Source organism: Rhinoderma darwinii, chromosome 3, assembly GCF_050947455.1.
Source record: "Rhinoderma darwinii isolate aRhiDar2 chromosome 3, aRhiDar2.hap1, whole genome shotgun sequence".
Taxonomy (NCBI): domain Eukaryota; kingdom Metazoa; phylum Chordata; class Amphibia; order Anura; family Rhinodermatidae; genus Rhinoderma; species Rhinoderma darwinii.
The window spans coordinates 339,446,085-339,458,934 of record NC_134689.1 but is presented as its reverse complement, the minus strand read 5'-3'; the positions used below and the strand labels follow the sequence as shown (position 1 = coordinate 339,458,934).

At 41.7% G+C, this 12,850-nt stretch overlaps 1 protein-coding gene across 1 annotated transcript in view; it reads right to left on the bottom strand.

Annotated features, from left to right (window-relative positions):
• The window catches only part of MINAR1 (membrane integral NOTCH2 associated receptor 1), a 52,027-nt gene extending 39,781 nt beyond the window's left edge, over positions 1-12,246 (bottom strand). The window contains exon 1 of the mRNA XM_075858437.1: positions 11,171-12,246. The gene's annotated coding sequence lies outside the window, so the exon portion shown is untranslated. The remainder of the gene's footprint in view (positions 1-11,170) is intronic.
• Between the last annotated feature and the right edge of the window lie 604 nt (positions 12,247-12,850).

The window sequence follows — 12,850 nt, the reverse complement described above, 5'->3', positions numbered from 1 at the left end:
GCCCCCCCTCTGTAGATAGCGCCATACATCCCCCTGTAGAGAACGCCATACAGCCCCCCTGTAGATAACGCCATACAGCCCCCCTGTAGATAACGCCATACAGCCCCCCTGCAGAGAACGCCATACAGCCCCCCCTGTAGAGAACACCATACAGCCCCCCCTGTAGGGAACGCCATACAGCCCCCCCCTGTAGAGAACGCCATACATCCCCCTGTAGAGAATGCCATACAGTCCCCCTGTAGATAACGCCATACAGCCCCCCTGTAGATAACGCCATACAGCCCCCCTGCAGAGAACGCCATACAGCCCCCCCTGTAGAGAACACCATACAGCCCCCCCTGTAGGGAACGCCATACAGCCCCCCCTGTAGAGAACGCCATAGAGCCCCCCTGTAGGGAACGCCATACAGCCCCCCCTGTAGAGAACGCCATACAGCCCCCCCTGTAGGGAACGCCATACAGCTCCCCCCTGTAGGGAACGCCATACAGCCACCCCCCTGTAGGGAACGCCATACAGCGTTCCCCCCCCCCGTAGGGAACGCCATACAGCGTCCCCCCTCCCAAAAAAATGCGACCTACAGTGTGTCCTACAGAATACATGTATCCCCTCTCCACAGGATCTCCACAGGATAGGGGATACATGAGTGATCGCTGGCAGCGATAGGGCGAACCGGGGACTGAAAGTCCACTGAAGTTCTCCATGACTAACCTCTGACTTCCGGCATCTGCGCAGCTCAATAAAAATGAAAGGAGCGCTGGTCACGCATGCGCACAAGCACGACCGGCGCTCCATTCATTTCTACGGAGCTGCCGACACAGACCCCGGAAGTCTGAGGTTTGTGATGCAGAACTTCAGGGAACTTTCAGTCCCCCGTTCTCCCTATCGCTGCCAGCGATCACACATGTATCCCCTGTCCTGTGGAGATCCTGTGGAGAGGGGATACATGTCTTTTGCGCCTTCAGGACCAGACACCGTTTAGCCATTTTTAGCACGTGTTAGTTAAATGGCTATAACTTTTTTATTTGTTGGGCTAACGACGTGATTTTTTGCGACGTTTTTTCCGTAGACAATGCAGGTTTCATTTTTTATCGTTTTTATACACACCTTTTTTGCTATTTTAGAATTTTTATTCATAAAGTTTGAAAATAATATTAAAAAAATAAGCTTTTTTACATTTCAGCTATTTTTTTTTTGGTAATAACATAGTTTTACCCTAAAATAGACCTTTTATTTGTGATTGTCATTGTCTACCGTAAATTTTTATATATTACATGTCTATATTAGGGTAATTGGGTCAGCGTTAGCGTTACAACACTGATTGGCGGGGGGAAGGTTTTTTTTTTGGGGTGGGTATTTTATGTGTATTTATTATTTAATTTTTTTTGGCACTTTACTTTATTATTTTTTTATTACTATGGTCTGTCCCCCAAAGGTCAAAAAAGACCTTTGGGGAACTTTATATATTTTTTTCTTTCTTTTACACCATGCTTTTCCACAGTAACTGGAGCTGCACAGCAGCCCCAGTTACAGGGGAAATCAGCCCTCTCATAGTGACGATTGTCACTAATAGGGCTTTGCTGGGTCTAGTAAGACCAAGCAGCAGTCTGTTAGTAACGGCACCCGGCGATCATGTGACCAGTCACATGATCACCGGGAGGAATAGAGACAGAGCCGCTGCTGCTGTCTCTATTCCTGTACACAGCGCGCATTCAGCGCTGTGTACAAGTGATCAGAGAAGACAGAAGCAGCGAAAGCTGCTTCTATCCTCTCCTCAGGGTCCCCGGCAGTCACTGACAGCCGGAGACCCGACATTCAGCTGCCCGATCGCGCGGGCAGCAAGTTAAAACCCGAGCCGTAGAAAGTCTATGGCTCGGGTTTTAAGGACCCTGACCGCTGGCCGTAAAAATGCCGTAAAAATACAGCCAGCGGTCGGGAACCAGTTAATGGCAGAGCGGGGAGATACCTCCCTGCTCTGCCGTAGTGTTCAGTGGCGTCCCGCTGTAGCAGCCATAGCGGCTGATAGCAGAGCCTCCGGCCATGGTGGGGGCCCGTGCTGGCGGGCGACACTGGCCCCGTGGCAGCCGCTACTGCTGCTACGGCGGTAGTTACGTCACTGTCTTTAATAAGTGCTGTTACTGACTAAGAAGCCGTGGGTCCCCAAAGTCCATAAACCTGAATTGTCAGTCCATCCCTTGTCTAACAGTTGAAGTTAGTGATTTTGTTTTCCATTGTTTTCCATTGTCTTCCCTGAGGTCACCTTAGGACACCTGTGTTACGGTTTTGACAGTTGTACCGCCCCAGTTTTGTTTGACAGTGCTGCTTAAATTTACATTATATTGTTATCTAGGTCACTTAAACACAGCCTAGTGTCTTATCATCTAAGAATGTAACCGTCATCGGGTCAATTATCGGGCAAACGAATGTTCACAGTACGCTCGTTCATTTGCTGATTGTATCGTTTATGCAGCCGAAAATATTATCGTTGTCGGCAGCACATATCCCTGTGTAATCAGGGAGACGTTCTGCCGACATTATCGAAATGTATTGGGATGAGCGTTCATAGTAATCAGTGCTCGTCCCCATACTAGCTCCTTGTGGAAGGAGGAAACGAGCGCCGACCAACGATCTGTCTTGTTAATCAGCGTTCATTTACAAAGCCCACGTTGGGCCGTGTAAGGGTACCCTAAGTCATGCGCTCTCCAATGGTTTTTAAGACTACGTGTACTGATAAAATAGGAGTCCTACCGGTAGAGTATTTCTGTCTGTGAAAACTGTGAAAAATACAGGTTTAAGATGAGAAAATAAGAGTCGTACTCCACAGGCAGGCTTCTACACAATCATTGCTCTGCTTGAAAGGATTTTTACTGAGCTGACTTCTAAACAGTTCAGCTGCCCCAGTAATGCAATTTTGATATTGACATACCTGCATCTAATCAAGTGAACTTCAAGACGTCTTCAGGGATATCCTCAACATTTGGCCTTTTGCGGGGCTTTGATGACGTGAGCTGAGCACACAGTTCTGAACTGTTCACTAAATTGGCTACTTAAAATTCTTTATACACATCGACCTTGAAGGGATTTATATCCAGTAAAAGATCCAAGGATTGTTGTGTAATCAGATTTTAATAAAACATGCAAAAAGAACGGCAGGCAATTAACCTTATCTTGCGTCTATGTGTGTAGACATGGGGCTGCATTGTATGAGAGTTGATATTGAACATGACAATCTTTATTGCATTCATTAGATAACCTTTATATTTTGTCACAACATTCTTGTTGGTTTGGTGACCTGTGAACAGGAATGGCTGGTACAGAATTAAAATGGCTCGTTCTGCTTAACATTAAAACAATCATTTATGCATTTCAAGAATGTTTGTAGAAACAGACTTTGAAAACATGGATATTAGACTATGAATACTGGTTTGTTGGCACCTTTTATGGTGTTTTACCATGTTTGTTATTTTATTGCTTTAAGGGATTGTCTCGCAACAACCCCTATAGTACAAATAGGAAACAACACAGCATTTTACATCCAAAGATAGTGGCTAGGCCATAGCCCCATCAAAAAATCCACATAAAAGAAGCAGAATAACATACATCAAATACCAGCCAGTACAGACAGCGATGTTCCGCTGAAGTCTTTCTCATGATAAGGCAATCCCTGTCCGAATTACCTAAAAGGGCATATGGACATCATAGAGGGAGGACCCCCTCTATAAGCCAGAATGGAGAGCCACTAATAAACAGCTGATCTCATACTGGTGGACTCCTATTGCCCATGTATTACAGCAGCTTGCCCCAGAAAATTCAGCTGTTTGCAGAGGGGTGTGAGGAGTCAAACCGGTGGCGATCAACTGATTGACTTGACGTCTTTAATCCGACAAGAGGTTGTCTTTGTGAGACAACCTTTTTAAGATAAATTCTATGAATATGATGAATAGTCAGTTTTTGCTCATGTTATGGCAGATCTTTTTCTCCTCTAAAACGTTCTTATGTGGGGTCCTGTGTACTGTTTGAAATGTCTTCGTGTTTCCTCTACCTTCCTGCTCCCACCATTACATAATATTTCATTGGAGTTTGTTTTCTTCTCTGCAACTAAACAGGCAGGTCATGATACGTGTCACATGCTGCCTAAAGACGGTCATACACCATAAACACTAAAACGTACAGTTTTCTATTGAAATAATGGGGGTGATTTACTAAGCAAAATGCACCAGAACTCTGGCTCAAATTGCGCCACAAAACTGGCGTACATGCATTATTATAGGGCCGATTTACTGAAATATTTTTTTTTTTTTAGAATGAAGGTCGCAGGAGTAAGATGCAGCTAATTTATTGAGAGGTGCACGCCTGTTAATACATTTGTCACATTTTCTGCTGTTCGTGCACCGGAAAGGGAAATCTAGCTGGCATAGAAGTCCCCTAAAATTTATGCCAGCTTTTGGCTTAAATTATAGTAAATGTTTCGGGTTGTGGATGGCCCCATCCCTTCCGTGAGCGGCATTAATGCATTACATGCTTTTCTACACCAGAAAACTTGCCCAAACATTTAATTATTTGCCCTAACGCGTTTTAGACTATTTTAACACCTCACTAGACAGCCTTGAAAAGTGTCTAACAAAGGAGTTGTGGCTAAGAGTTGTACAATACACCAAATGTATTAAAGGTGTACGCCGTAAGCCAGTGATGAGGTGTGGTAAGGAAGAGAAAAGTGTCATATGTGTTTTATATGTCTAGCAAGATTTGCCAAATTCCGCCACTGTGATAAATTTGTCACAGTTTCTGCCGGTTTGGCCTAGTTTTATCCTGTCTAACTTTAAGACCGTGTTAATATATCTCCCACAGTGTATTTTGTTTATTTCTACTTTATTTTTTATTTTGTTATAACTTTTTTTATTTTTGTCCCTTTAATGCAAGCCTTGGGCCAGAGTTGTGGGACGTTTCCCGTGTCTGGTAGACTTAGGGATAAAATAACCTGTCAGGGTAATTGCATATTAATTATAAGAGCAGAAATGAATATATTGGTTATAGTGAGAAGCCAAAGTTAATATACATTTCTCCAGTCTTTAAATCCTTGACTTCAACACAGCTCTTATGTATGCACTATTCATAGAAGCTGCGTAGTCCTGCAGTATGCTGAATCTGTCAGTCTGCTGGACCATCGGCTCGGCCGACAGCGGCTCCTGTGTGCCTCTAACACACAGAATAACCGTAATACCGATCACATCTAACTTCATGAACTTGGATGTGATCGGTATTACGGTTATCCTGTGTGGTATTAGGGTTATCCTTTGTGTGTCATAGTTACTAGTTAATTAGTTAATAGTTATTGGTAAAAACATTTTTAAACACATTTTATAATAATAAAATAAAGGCTACAAAGCGTTACATAGCCTTTTTATGTCAATATCTAACCTCCAATGGCATCTTGTAGTATTATATGAGCCCATGTGGATTTTAATTCTAATATAATGCAAATTTCTAGCCTTCAAAAATTCATCACCCTGGGATTCCCAAGAACAAAAGTTCAATTAGTTTCAAAGGGCTTACTTTACTAGGAACTAAAATTTACTGCATTTTACAAAGCCTCTTATGACCTTGTTTTTTATGAAGTTGGAAATCTTGCAAACTTAGAGAACACATATGCAGGCGAAGGGCCCTCTCACACGGTCCGACGTGGGCCATGTAAATGAGCGCCGATCAATGAGAAAGCTAATATTTTAGGCTGCATAAACGATAAGATCAGCCGATGAACAAGTGTTTGCTCGTTCATCAGCTGATCGTTGCGCTGTTTACACAGGGCAATGATCGGGAACCTGATAATTGGCCTGTGTAAAAGGGCCTTAATATCTCACTAACATTTCTACCTCTCTGTGTTGCGGTTGAAGCGTGTGATTTCCGTCCATGAAGAGGAAAACAGCGTAGCTTGCTGAGCTATCCTGTTTCCATAAGTCCCATAGAACTAAATGGTAGTTACGGAAACAGTGTACCTTGCGTGCCACGCTGCATCCGTAACTGCTATTCATTACTATGGGACTTACGGAAACAGCGTAGTACTTTCTTCTTCATGGTTGGAACTCACACGCTTCAGTCGCAACACAGAGAGGTAGAATGGGGTTTAGGGGGCCCCGTTCTAGAGATAGGTGCGTGTCCCAGTGGTGGGACCCGCATCTATCTGACATTTATGACATTGTGTGGATATGTCATAAATGTCACTTATGGGAAGACCCCTTTAAAGGAGTCTTCCGAGATTATTCTTGTCCATGGGCTATTGCAACACATGCTCATTGAAATTAATGGGTCTAAGCTGCAATACTAAGTACGGTTTTGGGTAAAATAAAAAAAACATTTTACATTTTGGAGGACCACTTTAAAACTAGTTCAGAGATATTTCTGATCGCTCATTGTACCTTTCCAGAGGCACTTAAAACTCCTGGAACCCAAAGCAAAATCTATAACAGGGCCCCCCTCCCACCTACTATATATCATTTTATAATACTAGTGTCTTCTTATGTGGCTGTGGGGCTTTTGAGCCACCTCCGGCTCTAAGGCCCGGGTGTGACTGTTACCGCTGCACCCCCTTTAGCTATGCCCCTGTAATTTCCCCTACATATCCTGATTCTCTTCTGGTCTTCAGGTTGGGAAAAAGGAAATATAACAGTGCCAACATAATGTATTTGGAGAGCAGGTTTTCTGAAGGATGGACAATTGTGCAATGTATACTGCTTACGGGGACCTCACAGAACAAGATCAGGTCAACAGATGAGATTTATTTCAATCTGTTCATTTTATCACAGACAGAAACCATCATTGAAATGCTTTTATTTTTTCCTTTAAATCCAATGTGATTTTTCTATGCATTGTAAAGTTTTATAACAAATTTCTGCAAGAGCTTCAAAAACATCAGTTTGTCTTTGCAGTGAAATCTTGCAGCAGAAAGTAACAATGTAACGCAAGAATAAGCCACATTACAGCAGGAGAATCTGCAAGTATTTGCATAAAGCAGAATTCTTGTCATGAAATGATGCGTTTTTACTACACATAGCCTTCTTCTATATATAAATTTTATTTACTCCACACAATATGGAGTTTCTTCCCGATTATAGTCATTTTCTAGGTCATTGTCTGGTAAGACCCTATTCCTCCCTTTTCCTCCCTTATTGCTTGGAAGATGAAGAAACTGGCTAAAATGCCAATGGTTGCCTATGGGGAGTATATGGTAAAAATTGCACTGGACGAGGCAGTAGATTGCTATACACCTGCGGAGAATAGAGCTGTGCAACAATCTACGTGGGATGCTTAATATCGGCATATAGTTTTTTTTTAAAGGGAACCCATCACGTTGAAAATGGAGTACCATTTATGTGCAGCATATTATAGAGCAAGAAGAAGTGAACAGATTGATATATAGTTTTGTGGGAAAAGATAAAATGGAGTTTATTGATCTAAATCTCTGTTCCTTCTGGGCTTAGGAGTCCTGTGGGAGTTCTCACTCAAGGACTGACAGCTTTACCTGCTTGGGTTTGTAGTGAGAAACCACCAGAGTGGGAGCACATACTGTATGTAGCACAGCTAAGTTTGTCATTTAACACAACTAAACGTGATATGAGGTGTTGTTACCTGTGCTTTTACATAGTACTCCCATCTTATTCCCATCTCAAGAATTGACTCCCACCTCTGACACCCTTACCTATCGGGCAAGCATTAAGTGGCTTCCAGATTGTCGCGCCAACTGCCATGGAGAGGTCACATACTCAATGGGGAGAGCCGGCACAAGTGCAGCCATCTCTTTATTGAAGCCGATGCATTTAACGGCCACTTTGCACAAGAAAATGTCTCCCAATCATCCTCCATCTGCCTGCTATTGTATAGTAACTACAAGCTGCTATGTTACATTTTTTTCATTGTTTTTTTTTAAAACCATTTACAAAAAGAGAGGCTGGATAATCTACTAACAAGTATATTGAAAGAAGTATCATGGCAAATCGGACAACTTTTAGTGTATTTTGACTTTTCTGGCTAGGTGTGGACTCATCTTTCATGTGCCTGCATTGAACATAGCTACTTCTGCTACACTTACAATATGAATTGAGATATAAAAATTTGACTGTAATAATTGCAACCCCAAAGCACAGAGCAAAAGAAGAGATTGTTTGTAATTGTTGATGACAGTAGTATTTATAAAAAACTAAAATGATAAAATGTACCACTAACTCTAAATTACAAATCTGATAAAAGAAAAACACGCTAAATACCAATATCATTCACATAAATGTATGTGAAGCTTACAATAGACGTAAAGATTATCACTGATGATACAACCTCAAGATTGTTAACAATAATCGCGAACGTCTATGATACTAAGGCTTCATTCACATCTGCGTTGGGATCCCGTTCTGATGTCCTGTCGGAGCTTTCCTTCAGAACGGGACCATTGGTTTCAATGGTGATGGATCCAGTGCCCATGGTTTCCGTTTGTATCTGTTGTGCACCAGACTCGTAGATTTGCCAAAAGCAATGGCGTAGTCGACTACACTATTGATTCCGTCAAAAGAACGGAACCCGTTCACAACGGTGACAAACGGAAACCATTAGCAAAGTCTCCGTCACCATTGTGTTCACACTGGCGTTCAGACTTTGATTTCTTACAGATCCTTCTATAACAGGTTGAAACGAAGTCTCCAGAATCCTTATAGATCCTATTGACTTTATTGGTGTTGTTCAGGTTTCCAAGTGTTTTACTGGGTAAAATAGCACAGCAGACTACACTATTTGGCCCGTCAAACCTGACAAGCTGGAACCTAACTGAAGTCACCAGACTTCACGCACAAAAATTCCATTGATATCAACGAGGACATTAATGGGAACATTTCTCTACATTTTATTATGTAAACATTATAGTAAAGATAGACATAGAGAAAACCGCCAATGTGAACATTACTAGTACAGTGGTGCAGAGTATAAAATTTCACTGTATTGCTACATATGGTTTCAAATAATGTTTGCAGTGGTGTTAGATCTAGAAATAAATCATTCCCTGGAAAAGCTGGCTTGCAGAATTTGACAATGCATAGTAGTTATATCTTCTGCACAGGTTTTCTAATTCTTTTTCTTCTCTGCTCTGCTAATCTTTTGATGGGTAAATGGAGGAGAGATGGATAATCACATTGAGAACATTTGATCATAATAGAGAAAATGCCATTGGAATGCAAAAACACTTTTAGGATCTATTTACACACAGCGAAATTGTGACAAGATGCTGTTTTTGCAAAATCGCAACACAATGGAAGCATTTCACCGTAACCGCGGAAATAAACCACTATCTGACCGCACCATGTGAATAGACCCTTACCAAAGCCAATGAATGAGCAAACCTGAGGGAAAGTAGAGCATGACTCGTGGCCTACATTCCCTAGTCCTTCTTCCGCTTTGGTAATATAACCATGATCATTCAACATACCGTACAATTTAGTGTTATCTATATATATTCTTCTCTCCTATTATTATCATCCTCCCATCCCATGAAGTGATGGTATATTGCTAAGATATGCCATTACTGTCTGATCGGCAGGGGTCTGACCGCTCTCGTTTAGCGCTGCGGTCCCTTAACAGTTTTTCCCTGAATAGCGGTGCTCCCTATGCCAATGCTGTGGCACATTCATTCTCAAGATCAGTGGGGGTACCAGAGGTCATTCCGCCAACCAATCAGAAAGTCATGGCATAAACCAGCGATGTGAAAATATGAAACTTGATCTAAGTGGATTCTAGCTAAAGGTTTTGACTGCTTTAAACCATTTGAGCTACTGGAAGAGGTCCTTTATGTCTTTGGAGGACTATAAGTGAAGTACTGAAAATTTGCCTTGCCTGCTTTTTACTAATGGATGATTTTCCAGAGCCGAATTGATGCATATAAGACAAAAGAGTCTGAAATACATATCTATATTTCAGCCTTCATTGTCTTAAATGTGGCAAATATAAATCACACCAGTCTTTGTGGCAGTAACTTTAACAATTTACATAGGAATCCAATTTACGTATCAGTAATTTTAAGTAGTGTGATAAGAAATTGGACTACCTAGCGAAAAACCATGCAAACCGAGTGGGGTGGAAAAACGTACAAATTCAATGAAGGCGTTTCCCTAATCAGATTGAAACTCAGGACTCTTGTAGATTGTAAGCCCTCATGGGCAGGGTCCTTTCTTCTTCTGTACCAGTCTGTTATAAAGCCCATGTTTATTGTACTTGTTGCTTTTGTTGTCTCATGCCATGTTATTAAACGCTTCTGTATTTCATATATACAGCGCCCTGAATTTAATGGCACTTTAAAATAAATAATAATAATACAGTACATATTCAATTATAAAAAATAGCAGCATTGTAATCATATCCTAAGACCTTCAGTATTACATACAATTAAGCATAGGTAATAAAAATCATAAACCAACAACCACATGAGCACAAAATGATATGGCCCTATACAAAGGCTCAATAAAGTAAAAAACAACTAAAATAAAAACTTGGATTAACACCAGCAGTGACAATAACAACCAGGGAACTATTGTTACTTTTGGTATGGATGCTGATTTTTAGACCAAGTCCACACACTGTGATTGCATTGCGGTTTCCCAATTTTTGTTTTTAGCGACAAATAATGGACCTCCAACAGAAAAATAAAGGAAAGCCGCAACACAGATACAGTGTGTGAACCCAGCCCTGGACACCTTTTTTTATTATTTTGCCACAATGTTTTTAAACTTAGCCCAATACACATTAAACCTTAACCTTGAGTCAATGCCTTAGTCAAAGCTCCACGTTAGATTGTAATGTTGATTTTGCAAAAAACTTAAAGCCAATGGTTTTTGATTCAATATAGCAGTATACTCTCATTACTCTTCTGTGGTAGGGATCAGACACCCATTTCTAATGTATTTGAACTTGTATTGCACAAAAATGACAATGACCCCGAATGCACAAACTAAAGCCCCATGAGTTCCTAATGACCTTCCTCATGCCCAATTTAAGTGCCACTGGGATGGGAAGAAAAAAGATAACTGATAATGAATAGACCCCCAAGTGTTTCCTCCTGCTGATCTGCTGATCTTCACCCCCAACCCCCTGGGACTGGCAGCTTTTCCTCCTTTGGCCTTTTCCCTGATCTCTCGCCACTTACCTGTAGCTCAGTACTGGACGCAGATTAGGCAAGAACTGGTAGGTTGTTTTTGTTTGTGAGCAGTGACACAAAGTGAATGTTGTATAGGTGTGCAGTGTAAATATAGATATGTGTACGGTGCAGAATACCAAAACTATAGTGCAAATATCAAGATCTCAGATTTTATGTGTTGCATGTGTCATTGCAATTGGTTCCTGCTCTGTATGGACAATTCACAGCTCACTGGCGTTTTATTTTAACTCTGCTCAGTTTGGCTGTGTCATAATATTTGCAACGTGTGCGTTAATGTGATCTTTCCTGCAGCGAGATTTCCTATGTGTGGTGTTATAGGTAAACAGTGATATGTGCGTGTCAGCGACAATAGCTAAATCTATTTTTTTTTTAATTGACTATAAATAAGTGTAAAAAAATATGTGTCTGATGGTTCATGCTTTATTGGTATATGTCTATATAAAATCACAGTGCAGACATATAACTGGTGTATGTTCTTCGAAATGTAGATAAATGATGATATCGCGCTTAGTCCCGTCTTAGGATGTGCTCCTTGAGTAACACAGACTGTTGTGTGAGTGTATGTGTGTCGGATTTATTAGTGGATGTCTTGTTTCTGAGAGAAGCAGTGTTGTGTCTGGTGGTATGTGTGTGTGGATGCTGGCACTGGTGCTGCTGTCATGCATGTCTCTTCTATGTGGTCCAGCTTTCGGGCTTAGACATCCTCAGTCCAGGGAGCAATGTCTTTTCCTCACATCCTCATCTGCACGAATGAAGGAAGGTGTCCAGCAGACACAAAGCTGAGCTTTGCAGACCCCCAGCCCAATGCTGCACAATTGACTGCTGCAGAAGTCCTTGCTGCTCATTCTGCCAGGCATCCAGCAGCACCCGGCTGCACTGCTTTCCGTTCACACCATCCCCCTTTCTCCCATTCCATTTTTACATGGGTCCTGCAGTCTGATTTGTTGCTCTTCTTTATCTCCCCTTCTCGTTCTAACCTTCCACCTCCCACAATTTCATACCCCTCCTGTTTATCATCTCAGACTGAATTTTAAGGGACACCCATATAATATCCTAAGACTCTGAATGAAGGTCTCTGTTATGGTCCCTCCTTTTTTTTCCCCCTGAAAGGGAGGAGGAAAAGTGTATCCCTCATGGCTCATGAGATAGATTGCTGATGCCATGTACCTGTGCCTTATATGTGACACGAGCATGCAGGGTCTCATCTATCGCAGCTTACTGCAGTGTGAGAAGAATTAAATAGTGTATAGACAGAATAGGGTAAGGACAACCCTCAGCCTGTAATGATGGGACTATAGGTTCTCCCGTGTGCGATGCTCTATGTGCATCTCATACATTGCATTCAATTAGCATTAATTAGGAGCTTCCTGGCCGTCGTTGACTTGCTGGTCAGGTTTGCAGAAAGAGAACATACATACCCCTGATGATTCTTTACTTGGATGTAGGAAGCGGGGATGAATAAGAATAACCCCCCATCGGTTATGTTCTTAACCCTATCAAATGGATAGAATCAATTCTTCAAATACAGTTTTACGACCATAAACAAATAAGGGGGGCCATGTGCTAATTAACTTAATTTAACACTGGCAAACCTTGAACTGCTCGAGAACCCGGATATATTGTGTGGTTGGTTTGGGAATGTTCTGCATGTCGTTTAGTGAATGCTGC